This window comes from Triturus cristatus, chromosome 1_1, assembly GCF_964204655.1.
Source record: "Triturus cristatus chromosome 1_1, aTriCri1.1, whole genome shotgun sequence".
In the NCBI taxonomy this organism is placed as follows: Eukaryota; Metazoa; Chordata; class Amphibia; order Caudata; family Salamandridae; genus Triturus; species Triturus cristatus.
The window spans coordinates 613,244,509-613,261,365 of NC_140579.1; the positions used below are offsets into that span (position 1 = coordinate 613,244,509).

The 16,857-nt window shown below is 47.1% G+C and overlaps 1 protein-coding gene across 1 annotated transcript in view; it reads left to right on the top strand.

Annotated features, from left to right (window-relative positions):
- LOC146870712 (apoptotic chromatin condensation inducer in the nucleus-like) overlaps positions 1–16,857 on the top strand; it is a 593,254-nt gene that overhangs the window by 207,437 nt on the left and 368,960 nt on the right. The window lies entirely within an intron of this gene.

Sequence of the window (16,857 nt, forward strand, 5' to 3'; positions counted from 1 at the left end):
TGTGGACTATTTTTTTCGCCGCCAGAAAAGGCAGCCCCTGCGTGCACATCTGCTGTCCGTGCCATGACGGGCCGCGCTTGTCTCTCCTCGTGTTTGGTCTCTCTGTGCTTTGCCTTTCTACCCCAGTGACGGCCTCATGCCCGCAGTCCTGATGCTGCTGTACAGTTAACCTTTTAGTTTAGTTGTAATTCAGGGTGAGAAATGAATTATTGTAGCAACCCCGGTTCAGTGCTTTAACGAAAAGCCGGTCACAATATGTGTCTCTATTGTATCACTTTTCTTTAGTTACATGATTGCAACCACATGCATTTAATATAAATCACCAGCGTGATCATGTATATTATGTTTCACATTGCCGATTTTTGTGGGTACTGTGTAGAGCTTTGCTTGCAATGTTAATACACCACATTTACCTTATTAGCTCGATAAACAATGTAAATTATTCTGCCCAAGAATCACTAGATTGCTCAGCCCGAAGATTTATGTTTTACACATGCATGGCCTGTTGCCATGTTAAGACGTGGTTACTCTTGTTGTGGGGGCCCTGGGAGAGCCCCCTCTGGGGCTTGCTAAGGAGCTGCGAGGCGCCGCAGAGAAACAAGGATGAAGAACACGCCATCCTGTCCTCCTGGAAGTACAATGTGTGCGCCGAGCAGCCTTTAGGCGCTATCTCCACCCTGGCGCAGAAGACAGCACAGGCAGTGCCTCCCCAGCCTCTGTTCATTTGAGGCGCTGTGTTCAGAGAAACCAGGACGAAGAACACGTCATCCTGTCCTCCTGGAAGTACAATGTGTGCGCCGAGCAGCCTTTAGGCGCTATCTCCACCCTGGCACAGAAGACAGCACAGGTGCTCTCTACTACTCACTCTCTACTACTACTCTCTCTCTACTACTCTCTAATACCCTCTACTACTCTACCCTCTACTCTCTACTACTCTCTCTCTACTACCCTCTACTACTCTACCCCTACTACTCACTCTACTACTCACTCTCTACTACTCACTCTCTATTACCCTCTACTACTCTCTACTACTCTGCCCTCTCTACTACTCTGCCCTCTACTACTTTACCCTCTACTCTCTACTCACTCTCTACTACTCTACCCTCTACTCTCTACTACTCATACTCTACTACACTCTACTACACTCTACTACTCACTCTCTACTCTCTACTACTCTCTACTACTCACTATCTACTACTTACTCTCTACTACTCTACTACTCTCTACTACTCTGCCCTACTCTGCCCTCTACTACTCTGCCCTCTACTACTCACTCTCTACTACTCACTCTCTACTACTCTCTACTACTTACTCTCTACTACGCTCTCTACTACTCTCTCTACTACTCTCTACTACTCTACCCTCTACTCTCTACTGCTCTACCCCCTACTCTCTACTACTCTCTCTCTACTACCCTCTACTACTCTACCCTCTACTACTCTACCCTCTACTCTCTACTACTCTACCCTGTACTCTCTACTCATTCTCTACTACTCTACCGTCTACTCTCTACTACTCACTCTCTACTACCTACTTTCTACCTCTCTCTACTTCTCACTCTCTACTTCTCACTCTCTACTACTCACTCTCTACTACTCACTCTCTACTACTCTCTCTCACCCTGTACTACTCTACCCTCTACTCTCTACTACTCTCTCTCTACTACCCTCTACTACTCTACCCTCTACTACTCACTGTATACTACTCACTCTCTACTACTCTCTCTCTACTACTCTCTCTCTACTACTCTGCCCTCTACTACTCTACCCTCTACTCACTCTCTACCCTCTACTACTCACTCTGTACTACTCTCTCTCTACTACTCTCTACTACTCTACCCTCTACTCTCTACTCACTCTCTACTACTCTACCCTCTACTCTCTACTACGCACTCTCTACTACTCACCCTCTACTACTCACCCTCTACTACTCACTCTCTACTCTCTACCTCTCTCTCTACTACTCACACTCTACTCTCTACCTCTCTCTCTACTACTCTCTACTCTCTACCTCTCTCTCTCTACCTCTCTCTCTACTACTCTCTACTCTCTACCTGCCTACCTTTCTCTCTACTACTCTCTACCTCTCTCTCTCTACCTGTCTACCGCCCTCTCTACTACTCTCTACCTCTCTCTCTCTACCTCACTTTCTCTACCTCTCTCTACGCGCACACAACACTAATCCTTATGGGTTCCAGAGTAGCGTGCTACTTGCGCTTCAAAACCCCATCAGGGGTAGCAAGCGCTATAAAAATACAAACCTCTTTCCCTCTTCTATCCCGCCACCTACCCTTCTCTACCCAAATAACTGAATAACATTTCCACTACTCAAATTACTTCATATTTTACTATACTAATTTTCAACACTATTCCTTTGTGGGTTCCGGAGTGGTGTGCTACTCGCCAGAAAAGTGCTCCAAAACCCATCAGGGGTAATAAGTGCTATATGAATACAAACCTTTCTTCCCCTTTTATCCCTCCGCTATCCTTCTCACTCCAAATAACTGACTAATATCCATCACTGAAATTACTTTCATATTTCACCATATTAATTCACCACTAATCCTTTATGGGCTTTCTGAATAGCGTGCTTCAACACCCCGTCAGGGGTAACAAGCGCTATATAATAAATACAAACCTTTTTTCCTCCTCTATCCTTCGGCTATCATTCCAAATCCAAATAACTGACTAACCTATCCACCACTTAAAATGTACTTGCATGTTTCACTATACTAATTCAACACTAATCCTCTATGGGTCCCGGAGTAGCGTGCTACTCGCCGAAAAAGCGCTTCGACGCCTCGTCAGGGGTAGTAAGCGCTATATAAATGCAATTGCAAATACAATACATATGCACATATATACACATCTGCATATCTGTATAAATACAAATATAAATGCATGCATACATATACATATATGCATGTTATGTAATAAAAGCAAAGCTAAAAAGCCACCTAATTACAAACAGAATTGCTTTAACTTAAACGAGGGCGAGACCTATTGCATTTTCAATGCTTGTTAATTATGAGATCGTAACATTCTGCCCTTGTCTGAGCCACATCATGATTTTCTAAACATTTGCCCCTGGGTAGTTGCCAGATATGGAGGTGTGTAGGCCTACTGCTAATAGAACCACACTGAGACGCCCAGCCATGTATTCACATTGACTCTGGCGGTCAGGTCCAATCACACACAAATGCCCTAATGCAGTTAACTCACAGTATTTAGTCCGGCACTACAGCATTACGGGCAAGATGCAGGGCTCACAAGGACATAATCCAGGCTGACTGAGGGCGAGATGCCTTGACAAAGCCTTGACGGGGGCAATATTGTTGATGTTCAGAAGAGCGAGGACGGCTTTTAAACCCCGTTTTTACCCCTTTTCAATACTCTAATGATTCTTTAGGGTGTGACTACAGCGTCTGCCCCCTCGGAGCTACCATGTTGGAAAGAAGTCCTACACAATAAAAATGTCCTATTCTGAAAATCTGTTTAAACTTTGAATTTGTTAGATATGATTCACACAAGCCACATAATGTCATGCAGTGCAAGATTGGTGGGCATTACGCTACTACATTTTCCACAGACCGTAATTCCCTGCCAAATACTCACAGCATGATTCTGAATGTGGTGGGTTAAGTCACATTGACTGCTGGAGGTTCCAGCATGTATGGGACATAGTGCTCGGCCTTTGCGCCCTGCATGGGCAGTGCCTTTGTACCTTGTTACCTTATGTTGGCTTGTGCCAACGTGCACACCGCTATAACTCCATCAGACTTTCTTGCCTAAATGCGGTACAGCACACCCATACATCCAAAGCACCAGGAACCACTATACCATTATGTATACTACCCCACTACTAAGTGATTTCCTCAATACTATTGCGTTACTGTGTGATTTCCTTGACACGTATGTTGTAAAGTGCTCCGATACCCTCGGGTCTGGCTAGCTCTATATAAAACTCTTAAATAAATAAATATAACAACAATGTCTCTCCCATTTTGTATTCTATGAAACAGAATTTTCACTAGATGTGATTCCTTATATTGTATGTTTCCAATGCAAACAAACACCGCATGTCTTTGTGTGCATGCAGATACTGGTCCTGATGAAAGCCGTATTGACTCCTTGGGCTCTTATAGGAAATGGCTGAAACAGGTAGACCATGAGCATGGATGCATTAGACCACTTATGTCTCTAAGACATCCACCACTGAAGGTGAAATTGGAGGAAAGAAATTTATAGTCCTAGCAAAATTAAGTTCTCCCTATACTATAGTAGGTGACAAGATTTGGGATGAGTGTTTTGCAAATCAAAAAATAGATGATTCTCCCAGTCATTAGTCCACTCAGTTAAGGTGGAAAAAGAATTGATGTCCTGTGATACTTTGTTATGAGGATTTATTTCACGGATAGTCAGACAATAGGGAAGGTATACGTTGCCAAAAGAGGTGACAACTTGGTGGGGTGGCATCACTAAAGGAATATTGGAATTACTCTCAATCCCTATGCTCGGGAACAGGTAATGTTAGTTGACAACAGAGGTGAGTGTGAAAGTTTCTATAGATAATTTCCGGAGGTGTTTAAAGACCTGTTGGGTTTGCTTAAGAACTCCAAACATAAATTATTTTTTTTTTTTTTTTTTTTATTAACATTTTGGAAATGCAGCCAACATTTCAACATACAAAGAACAAGTGGGTCATGATACAGTAGCATCCATTCTGCAGGTCTACAACAGCACCCGGTAGCCATCGACGCAATAAAAGTAAGCCGCATTGCCACACAAAAGTAACAATACACAATCACTCAATCGGGTAAAGTCGTAGATAGTCAATTAAGTACACCCAATAGTCTCTAGGCCTCGACCCTCCAGGAAGCTCCTCCTCATACGTTTTGAGAGTGTCTTTGCAAAATGTTAAGTCCGTAATCCATTGCTTAATCGTAGGAGCTAGTTTACTATTCCAACAGAGCGATATTCGCCTTTTGGCCAACAGTAGTGCTATCACAGCAAATTTACGTTTTATAGATCGCAATTCAGGCAGAATCCCCAGCAAACATGTCCTTTCTGAACATTCCAGCTCCAACCCCACCATTTCGCCCACCATCTTCACCACCTTTACCCAGTATTCCGCCACTGCCGCACATCTCCAAGCCAGGTGACTGAAATCTGCCCCCTCCGCCCCACATCTGCAGCAGCGCGAGTCTTCCCTTAATCCGTACTTGCAAAGTCTAGCCGGTGTACAATAGGTCTGGTGCAGATATTTATAGTGCAGCATTCTAAGATTACCATTTGGTGTTAGCAATTCAGTCAAAGAACAGGCTATCCCCCATTCTTCCAGCGTCAGCGGGTCAGCTAACACACTATTCCATTTTCCCAATGATTTATGCGTATTTCCCGCTATGTCCTCTTGTAATTTACCATATAGCCTCAACACCAATTTAGTGGCAGTGGGTGTTGTGATCACAAACTGTTAAGCTAGCAGCGGTGATGGTTCCTCAGGAAACGAAGGATAAAGTTTCCGCAGTGCACTTTGCAATCAGTAATATGTGAATTTGAACAGCAACGTTTGGTTACTAATAAATGTAAGCTCGCTCAGTGTCTGAAACGTCCCATTATCAAACAGATCCCCCATTGTGGTTATGCTGACCTGTCTCAAAAGTCCCATCCCCACCTTCTCCTGCGTTACCGACATTTCTGGGTGGTGTAATAGCGGTAGGGCTGGCGCGTATAACGGCAATTTACGTGCTTTTTTCCCCATTACTCGCCACGCCTTATTTGTCGTATCTATTGTATTTATATCTCGCTTATGCAACGGAGCTCGTACATGCGTAACAATTGCCCGCAGTGGAATTGGCGCTGCATCCCCCTCCTCTATGGCAGTGTGCGTCAGGAACGGGATTGGGTGGTACCAATAGTGCGCAAATTGCGCTTGCGCGCACAGATAATATAACAGAAAATCCGGCACTCTAAACCCTCCCTGAGCATACGATAGCGTCAGTGCTCGCAGTTCAATCCTGGCTTGTTTACCTGCCCAAATCAACCTAAGTACCATCGCCGATATTCTACGGAACACCTCGGCCGGCGGCTGTATCGGTATATTATTGAATAGATACAATAGTTTGGGTAAGACGACCATCTTAACAATGGCCAATCTATCTGCCAGTGATAGTGGCAGCTTTATCCATCTATCTATTTTCCCTTCCAGCGCTCCGACAGCCCTACCATAATTAGTGCGAATCACCACCTCCGGGTCTCTATGATACCAAACTCCCAGATAGCGCACCGGGTCTGTTTGCCATTCAATTGGATAGTCCAACTGGTGTGGATGAGTGGTGTCTGACACTGGGGCAGCGACCGACTTTGCCCAATTAATGTTTATCCCGGATGTCTGTGCAAACCTAACATACTCCCGCAGTAATGCATTTAAATTCGCCTCGGGATCTCGCACATACAGCAACATATCGTCTGCATATAACGATATATGGAGCGGCCTCTGTGGAAACTGCAGCGCTGAATAGTGATGTCCCTGCCGTATCTTACACGCCAATGGTTCCATTGCCAGCGCGAATAGCAAGGGGGACAGCGGGCAACCCTGCCGCGTTCCCCTTCGAATAGGCATCGGTCCGGATACATATCTGTTAACTCTAACACGTGCCGTCGGGGCCGTGTACAGTAGCTGTATCCATTGTAGAAACCTCAACGGAAATCCCATCCTGCGGAGTACCTTGTGTAGATACGGCCATTCTAGTGAATCAAATGCTTTCGCCGCATCCAGGAGGACCGCGGCTGCTTTAGTCGATGGCTGTAAGTAGTGCGACAGAGCAAACAGTGTTCGTGTGTTGTGCATTGTGGATCTAGTGGGTATAAATCCCGACTGATCCGGTAATATCAACTGGGTCTTTAGCGGCTGGAGCCTCTTAGCCAATAGATTGGCAAGAATCTTCGCGTCAACATTGATTAGGGACAGAGGTCTATAAGACTCGCAGCACTCAGGGTCCTTGTTTGGTTTCAATAGCGCAATTATAAGCGCTTCACGGAGCGTGGGTGGGAGCAACATCTGTTCGTGAGCGTGCCCGTACATCTCAACCAAATGAGGTGCCAATGGGTCAATGAAATCTTTGTAAAATTCGCACGTGAACCCATCCGGGCCTGGCGCTTTCCCATTCAGCAGTGATTTAATCACCTCCGTCACCTCCTCCACTGTAATAGGTTCCGCTAAGTACTCTCTATGCGCATCAGACAGCCATGCTATCGCTACCTCCTCTAGATAGTCCCCAATCTCCTCTTCCAATGCCGTCTGTTGCGACTCGTACAATTTTCCATACGTTGCACTAAATTCCCTGAGTATATCTTGTGCTCCATATTGCATGTCCCCCTTTTCATTACGCACCCCTCTAACTATCTGCGGTGCCTTCCCCGCGCAGATTTTAGCTGCTAGAGTTTTACCCGGCCTACCACCTTCACCATAGGCCCTGGCTACCTGGCGTTTCGATATGTACTTGAGCTCGTCCTCTGCGAATGTTTGGTATTCAGATATTATGTGTCTGATGTCGCCTAATAGTTTAGTATTTTGTGTACGCTCGTATTCTCGCTCTAACTTGCTAATTTTCTCCTCCCGTATCGCCAACTGCTGACGGATATCTTTCAGTATGCCTGCACTAGTGCCTATACAAGTCCCCCTAATGGTAGCTTTAAACGCCTCCCACAACAACCCAGGGTCTTCCGTTGTGGGCGCATTCAGTTCAAAATACTCCGTAATGGCCGTACTTATTGCTTCAGCATATAATGGGTCAGTCAGTGCCTGTGCATTAAAACTCCAACTAAACGGGGGGTATATAATACGGCAGTTCAACTGTTAGTTTGACCGGATTATGATCCGATAGGGTCCTAGGCAAATGGCACACGGACCTTGTCCATAGGAGCACTTCCGCAGACCCCAACCAATAATCTATCCTGGACCAGCTACTACTAACCGCTGTCGTGTGTGTCGCCTCCCTACTCTCCGGGTTCCTTGTCCGCCATATATCCTCAAGACCCCTGTCAGCCATGAGAGCCTGCAGTTTTCTCCTAGCCCTGGTATGGGGTTCAGTCGTGATGCCTGATCTGTCCAACCCATCCTTCAGCGCTATGTTGAAATCTCCCCCCCAAATCAATGGAATATCAGGTAGTTCACTAATTTTATTCCGCACCGTATGATAGAAGTCCGGGTCGTCCACATTTGGACCATATGTGCTAAACAATGCTACTTTATGTCCCCTCAATCTCCCCGTTACCAGAACAAATCGTCCCACCTCATCCTTAAACGTATTGTCCACATCAAACTGTACCCCCTTTCTAATCAAAATCATGACCCCTCTAGAATACGAGGAGTACGACGAGCAGTGCACTGTCTCCGCCCATCTACTCCCAATAAACATAGGTGCTGCTGGTGTGAGGTGCGTCTCCTGCAACATAGCAATATCAATGTGATGACGGTCTAAATATGCCAATACATGTCTTATTTTCTTGGGATTGTTCAGCCCTCGCATATTCCATGTCAGGAATGACAGCTGCTTATTACGTAACGTACTGCCGCCCATCTTTTATCTGGTTGTCTCGCACTTCAACGGCAACTGGCTGACAGCAACTGCCACTGCATGCAACCCAGACAGTCCCCTTCTGATCGCGTGCCTCAATACCACCCTGTACAGCTGTAACGCCCCTTACGTACCGCAACCTACGTAACAAACCCCAACTCCCCCCCAGCCACCCCCCACCCACTTCAGCAACCCAACTCTGCCAAAGACAATCCCCATTACAATGTAACATCACACCCAACTTGGTTTGGGGAACACCCGCGTGGGGGATCCACCAAGAGCGCACAACTTCATCCAATCTAATGGATGTGGTCGGTTACCCATTCGGAATACACGCGAGATCCTAGTACATCCCTGCTTAGTCAGAACAACAAGCACATATCCCAACATTGGCTTTTCATATGGTGACCCAATATACAGTGCACCATGATGTCGCCTGGCCCATCAATCCCAACATTCCTCCCTTCATCCAACCCACAGTGTCGCGTGTCCTGAAGCTTGTGGGAGAGAAATCGTATCTACCAGAGGGGCGGCATAGTCTACATCTCACCTCCCACGCATGTGACATCGTTCATACCGCGCCCTGTGTGAGCCATCCTCCCGCAACCGTTACCTCCTGTGCAGCAGCAGCAGCGCCCAGCGCAACCCCCGCTGCATCGGCCACAGCAGCGGCCCTTTATTTTCGCAATCTCATACATGGCACTTTCCCCCACATCAGCCCTCAGTCCGAGTCCACGCCTTGATCCATGCGTCGTTGCTCCTTACGCCTGTTAGTGATCCGCTTGACAAAGTCTTGTGCATCCTTAGGCGTCTGGAGAAGCGCCGTTTTCCCGTCATATGTTACCTTCAGTCGTGCTAGATACAGCATAGCATACTCAATCTGCAGCTCTCGTAGTTTCTTTTTGACCGGATTGAACTCTTTACGTGCCATCTAGACTGACACCGTGAAGTCTGGGTAGAACTCCAGCTCGTTTCCCTGATAGCTGACCTTGCGTTTGTCCCGGGCCATGCGGAGGATGGCGTCGCGGTCTCGATAGTTCATGACCCGTGCCACTATAGGTCTCGGAGGCATGCCAGGCTTTGGTCTCGGGGCTACTGTTCTGTGCGCGCATTCCACCAGGAAGATGGGTGAGAGGGACTCCGTTCCAAACACGTTCTTGATCAATTCCTCCACATAGGTTTCCATCTTTGCTATGTTCGTGGATTCCGGAATTTCCCGCGATTCTTACGTTATTGCGGCGGGAACGCGCCTCCAAATCCTCCGCCTTGTTTTTGATAACATCTAGCCGCCGTTCCATGTCTGTACATTTTCGGGCCGTGGCGTGCGATTCGTCTTCCACCGCCGAGATACGGGTCTCAGCTTCCACCAGTCTCTCCCCGTGCCCATCCAGCTTAGCCGCCATGTTGTCCACCCGCAAGGTAATGGAGTCTAGCTTGCCATGAATGTCCTGCAAGCTTTGCTGTATAGCCTGCAGGGTGCCCTCCATACCCACTGGTGCCACCTGCGCGGCCTCCGCACCCTTCTCTGGTGTCTCCGACAGTGCTTTCGTGGATTTTTTTGCATCGAAATGTAGTTTAGACTGGACTCGATCGTGCTTTCCCTTTGCGACGGTCCGCGTCACGCGCCTGTTTAGCCACTTCTCACGCGCACTTCACCTTGCGGGATATTGCCCCGGACCATGCACCGCCGCTCCACTGCGATATCCGTTGCCTGGGCAGCGCCACTTCGACCCACACGCTGCTGCTGTACCTCCGGCCCAGTCAGTGCTTCGAGGACAGTTGAGTGCGCGCTGGTCGTCTCCTCAGTCGCCCACTGCACCTTCTACCAGCCAGTGACGCCCGTCCGCCGGAGCAGCTCTCATCAGAACCTCCCGGCTCAGCCGTTTAGCAGCCCAGCAGCCTCCGCATGTATCTCGGCGCTATGTTCAGCAGTTCTCTGGTCGCGCCTGTCCCCCAATCGCATCACCAAGAGCAATGCTCGCCACTCACATGTTATGCAGCAGCCGTGTGTCGAGTGCGCAGCTTGTCTCCTAGTTCAGCCGTGCTCAGTCACGCACTCGCTTACTGCCGTGGGTCACCGGTCGCCGCGATGGCGGGCGCCATTTTGCGTCCGGCGCCGTCCACACTGCCGCGCTCTCACCATCGATCTTCCTCGGGCCGCTTCCCGGTATCCACGTTAGCGACCACCACCGCTTCCAGGGCGCCGCCATAAACAGTGCTTTCAGCCGTTCCGCCCCTGCAGCTCACGCCCGACGAGCCCATCGCGGTCCGAAAGCCGCACCGGACGCCGCCATCTTGCCTGACTCCGAGCCGGCAGAGTTAGCCCGGAGTGCAAATCGCTTCTTGGCGCCGTCCCTCCGTATCTGCAGGTCACCTCAGCCGTGCCCAAGCATGCCCAGCCGCTCCGACGCCTTAGGATTCCGTTTTCATGCCGCTAGGACCTCCGCATGTTGCTTAGTTATGCCGTTTCATGTTTCCGACCGGCGGAGCCGTCTTAGCAGGCGGCCATCTCGCCGTGCGCCCTCTAGCGCCCCCCAAACATAAAAATGTTCTTAAATGTGGAGATAAGCAGAGTTCCTAATTTAATGCTTGAACCGCTTAAAGCAGAACTAGATAGATTATTGACTTGTCAGTGATTAAAGAGATCAGATTGGCACCTTTAGTGTTAGCACCCATAGATAATGGGAAAAATATTTGTATGTGTGTAGATCTTTGTGATCTTAATAAATGTATCTGTGGTTGATCGTCGGGTGGAGGAAGTGGTTAAGGAGGGTTTCATGTATGTCAATAATTACATATCACACATGTGCCATTGTCGCTTGGAAAGGTTCGTGATGAACCTTGGATGAAGTTGGGTTTAGACATCAAGGGGCGCCTTTGAATTGTTGTCACCAGCAGAGAGGTATGTTTTACTTATGGTAGATTATACCTTGAATTGGGTCTCTGTGAGGTGTGATAGCACAGTACCCACCAGGACTGTTAGACTTTCTCAGAGATGAATTTGCCAATGAGGGTGCACCAAAGTATATTGTGACAGACAATGGAGTACAGGTCATTTCTCATTAATGCAGAATTTCCTAAGTAATTTGGGAATTCCTCATCAGAGAATGGCTTTATGTGTTCCACAGGCAAATGGTCTTGCAGAGTGAATAACCATGTGGTCAAATTGTGTGTTCACAGAGCAGGTGAGCAGAAAATGTATTTTACAAATGTTCTTAGGGATACTTGGTGGGCTCATCATACCACTCCTAATTGCGTTATCCTTAAGTCACCTTTTGTACTCTTGAAAGGAAGAGTAGCAAACACAATGCTGAATCTAGCTTGGTTTGTACACAAATGCATTGATTCTTCTGTGTTGTGGAAGGGCAGGTTTGAGAGGTATAACAAAGGTGCGAGGTATGATCTGACACATTCTGACAATACAAGCAATGGAATGTGGGTGATTTGGTAAGGTAGTCGGGATGGGCGAAGAAGGTACGATCAAAGTTTCTGAGTCCTTTCACCATTGCGTCCATAAAGAAGAATGTGGTTGTTGTAAACACAGGTGATTCTTGAAGTATGTCCAGGTTAGTGAAATGTATCAACCAAAAAAATGAAGGTTATGACTCGAGTCAAGGAAAGTGTCCTGCTAGCAAACAGGTCCTACATTAGTAGACGCACACGGTGAGTGGGAAGTTTAACACCTCTAATTTGAGGAATAGAGCTGTATGTTATGAATATTACACTTTGCCTTGAATGTGTACATTGCACTTGTGCGTAGTGTATTCTCTTCTGTAAAAAGTTATCTTGTCACTAATTAGAAATATGATGTATGTAGATAATGGTTAACCTATTGTTATAATTCTTCTTTTGTGTTTTTTTCATATGGGGATGTCTTATGGTTATGGATAGTCTTTTTAGGTCTCGCCTGAGCCAGCGCTTTAGCGCTGCTCTGGCAGGAGCTTTAGTAAATGGGGGATTCGGAAGTGCAAACTAGTGCTTTTCAGGCCTCCAAATACAGTGCATGTGCGCCGGGCGCGCGCACCATTTGTCAGCCTGCCGATTCACTTTCGTGGCCGCTTTGATGTTCTCAGTGAGCCGCGCGGCCACTGAGAACATCAAAGCGGCCGCGAAAGTGCTCACCATTTGCCACCCCCTCCCTTGGTGGCTTAGTAACAAACCAAACAAACTCCTGGCCAACTTCCTCAGAGCGTGACAGGCAAAAAGCTTGATACTAGTTTCAATTGTCTCCTGTTGCAGTGGTTTGTAAATGGTTGCTTCTGATTTATTTACAGGCTTTGTTAGTCCCTGCTTAGTAACGCATTGTTTAACTCAGTTTATCGAAAGAGCACTGGTGGTGATGAATACAGGCCCCAGCTAGGCCCGCAAAGCACAAGGGTTCGCTCTCCTGTAACGGAATCTATAAGGAAGTTGGCACGGAAACTGCAAAGTACAAAAACAACGTTTATTAACCCTTAAGGGTGGTCCTACAATCCACACAACACTCTTCAGTATTGCATGGAGTAGCACAAAGAACATTCGTACACAGTCCCCTTTTATACACAACAGAGGGGCTCATGAGTGGGTGGATACAACATGAGGTCGAAGAACATTACCATTTATGGTCATTCTCAATACTGAATCAATACATAGGCGGAGCCAACACACTCCTTGAGCCCGCGAAAGGACATGGTCAAGCAAGGCTAATTATAACAGATGTGGTCAAGTCTGGGCATGCGCCAGACGGACAAGAGGGAGCTATTTATAAACTGTTGCTAGGCAGATTACAAGAGCAGCTAACACAGAGGTCGGACTCTCCTCGTGGTGAACACATGGCAGCATGTCAATACAAAATGGAGTCCGGACTTCGGTCAACATAACGAAGAAAACATGATCGCAAGGGAAAGCATTAATGTTTTCAGTAAATGCTTAATCACATTCTGCCTTAATTCACAACAGACGACCCTTTCAGCATTTACTGAAGACATCCGGTTTCCAAGAATAATCATCATATATATCAATTATCATCATTCCCTTAACCTCTTTAGCTAGACCCTTCTGGCGAGCAACATCGGCAATAGCTTTCTTATCTGGAATGCAGAATGAAATGCATACGGAACAGCACAATGGTCCACATTGAATACACATACAGAAAAGGAACAGAATTGCTATAATAATACAGAGACCAGTTAAGACCTTCCATCCCCAGGCAGTAACCAACGCCCAAAACCATCCAGAAAAGGACCAAGTGCCGTTTTCTGTGTGGATTTCAGCTGCTATTTTATGCAGCTTGTTAATGGCGTTATAAACGGATGGCGTATGATCAGGGATGAACACACAGCAGCTACTTCCAATAATTTTACAGGCTCCTCCTCGATCAGCTAGCATTACATCTAATACCATACGATTCTGCAACGCAACAATCCTGGTTATTTGTAACTCTTCCGTAAGATTCCCAAGAGCAGCGGCAGTCTGATTGGTCACAGCTTCTACCACTCTTGTTAATCTTCGGATCTTCCTACTATTCAAAGAGGCTCCTACAAAGAAAAACAGTCCTAAGTTAAAATCAATATACTGTTGCAAGCTGGTATCGGTCTGATCCACATCATCAATCGATAGAGTACGTTTATATCTATTTACAGTCACATTATTCAACAGTTTCAAATCCTTATGATATGACGCAGGTGCTAAGAATACAGGAGGTAATAGGAATGATACATAGCATACCCCAGACCACCCAGCCGGCAAACGGTAATAACCTTTATTTCCACATACAAAGTAAGTATTATGGGACGCTAGGAAGGTACTGTTGTTCAGCCCGTCAATATTTAATACGGTTATGCAATCACTGACACCAACAGGGATAAAACCCACACTCTGGACACACAGGTCCGCTTGAGCTTGTGCTACTTGGATTACGAATTTGTCCTTCCCCGCAGTGTCTCTTGTGTTCGTGAAGATATAGGGAATGGATTCATTGTCCGGTCGGTACTCTTCCCATTCCCAAATTGTCCCATTCGCCTGTGGATACCCATTCTTGTCCTGATGGCATTCTTTATTAAGTCTAAAAAGCAATCGTCCCACTGTCGGTTTCCGAGTGGCAAAAAGCAAAGTGTACCATGCTCTACAAGAGCCATTATGAGAGAAAGGAAGTGGTATGAATGGCGTACCTCCTTTCTTCTGATGAGCCGGCATCATCCCACATATCCAACAGTTCGTAGCGTTCGTAGCAACGTGGGTGTGATGCAGCATCTGAATGAAAGTGTTATTCAAATAGGATTGTCGATGCTTCAACTCTTGATATGGCAATGTATAAAAGTAGTGCTCCGCAGGCACTGGAGTCGTCAACACAAGTGTCTTTCGAGCAGGAGTTGCCTCCTCCACAAACCATGTGGTTATACCAACGATAGCTACTGTTAGCATGAACCCCAACGCACAAAGGATTTTCTTCTTCTCCATGTCAAAAGAAACAATACCCTGATATCTTCCTGAAACTAAAAAAAAGTCTGTCAGAACTCTTCCCCTTGGGCAGCGGTTGATTTCTTCACCAACGGGCCAAGACGGGTGTCACTACACTAATGCAGGGCTGATCCCCCCCCCTTGCCTCATCGGCTCTCCGTTTCACTAACCCAAGGGCCGTTCTGACAGTATGTCCCGGCACTGGAAACCTTACTTCCTTGGTCGAAGATGATATCGCCTTCCTCCAGAAGTCGTATGGTCCGGAAAGAGCTCCTCAGTGTCTCGTGGCTCAGCAGCACGGCCTGTCTCTGCTGCTAGGATTTCTCGTTGATCGGTCAGCACGGCAGACTCCACCAATCCGGGCGGTACCTTTCGACAGTGCAAGGAATGGATCCAATTCTTTCGGTTCGAGACTCGCACAGCCGTCCTCGTTGCAAGGAGGACTTGTTCAGGTCCTACCCATCTCGGCTCCAAACTGTTCGTTCTGTCGAAGACCTTCACCATGACATGATCCCCAGGCCGGAGACCATGTCCTTCGCCGGTAGACCGATCAGGGAGCGCCTCTCGGACCTGTTGATGAATAGAAACCAAATTATCCGTTAACTGTGCCAGATAATCGCTCATCATTACACAAGGTACATCATACACAGCCTTAGGCCTTGGTGGACCCCAAATGTTCATTGGGCGTCCGAATACTATTTCGTATGGCGTAAGGCCGGTTCGAGAGTGTGGCACTGACCTAATTGACAATAACGCCAGTGGCAGGGCGTCTGGCCAAGTCAAAGATGTTGAAGCTTGGATTTTGGCGATCTTAAGCTTCAGTGTACCATTATACTTCTCGACTAGTCCTGCAGACTGGGGGTGGAATACGGCGTGGAACTTCTGGGTGATGCCTAGGCCCTTCAAGACATATTTTATAACATCCGCTACAAAGTGAGGGCCATTATCACTCCACAGAAGTCTACAGACGCCGTATCGAGGGAAAAACTCTTTCAGCAATAGCTTCGCTGTAGTCATTGCAGTATTGTCTTTCGTAGGGTACGCCTCAACCCATTTACTGAAGGCGCAGACCACTACTAGAACATACTTCAAATTGTTACAGCGCTCAAGCTGGATGTAGTCCATCTGCAGAACCTCAAAGGGTGCAGTGGGCGTCGCAAATCCTCCTGCTGGAGTTCGAGTGCCTTTCCCTGGGTTATACTTCAGACAGATCATACAGGTCTGCACCACCCTCTTTGCTGTGCTAGCAATCTCTGGATGCTCCCAGACTTGGGTAAGCAATTTCACAATTGCGGAAGCTCCAACATGTGCTAGCCCATGTGCCATTTGAACCATAGGTTGTACGAAAGCCGTGGGTAACTTCCATCTATCCATCTGTTTATTTCTCCAACAACCCTCGTCATCCAGTTCTCCTTCGCTAGCCCATTGTTCCCGCTCTTTGTCAGAAGCGGTCCTTTGCATTTCTCGCACTTCCTCCTTCGCATCACGCCATCTTTCCACCTGTGACTTTACTACATACATGGCAGTAGCGCCGGGCTGCATCGCAGTCTCCCGTGCTACCCGGTCTGCTAACGCATTCCCTTCTCCAACTTTATCAACTACTTTCCTATGGGCGCTACACTTAACGATAGCAATTTTCTTTGGGTATGTCAATGCAGTTAAAAGATTATGAACTAACTCTCCATGCATTATCTGTACTCCATGTGACGTTAAAAACCCTCTCTCCTTCCAGAGTAGGCCGAAGTCATGCGCTACTCCGAAGGCATAGCGGCTATCTGTATAAACATTCACACATAATCCTGTACTGAGCTCACATGCTCGTGTTAATGCTATCAGTTCCG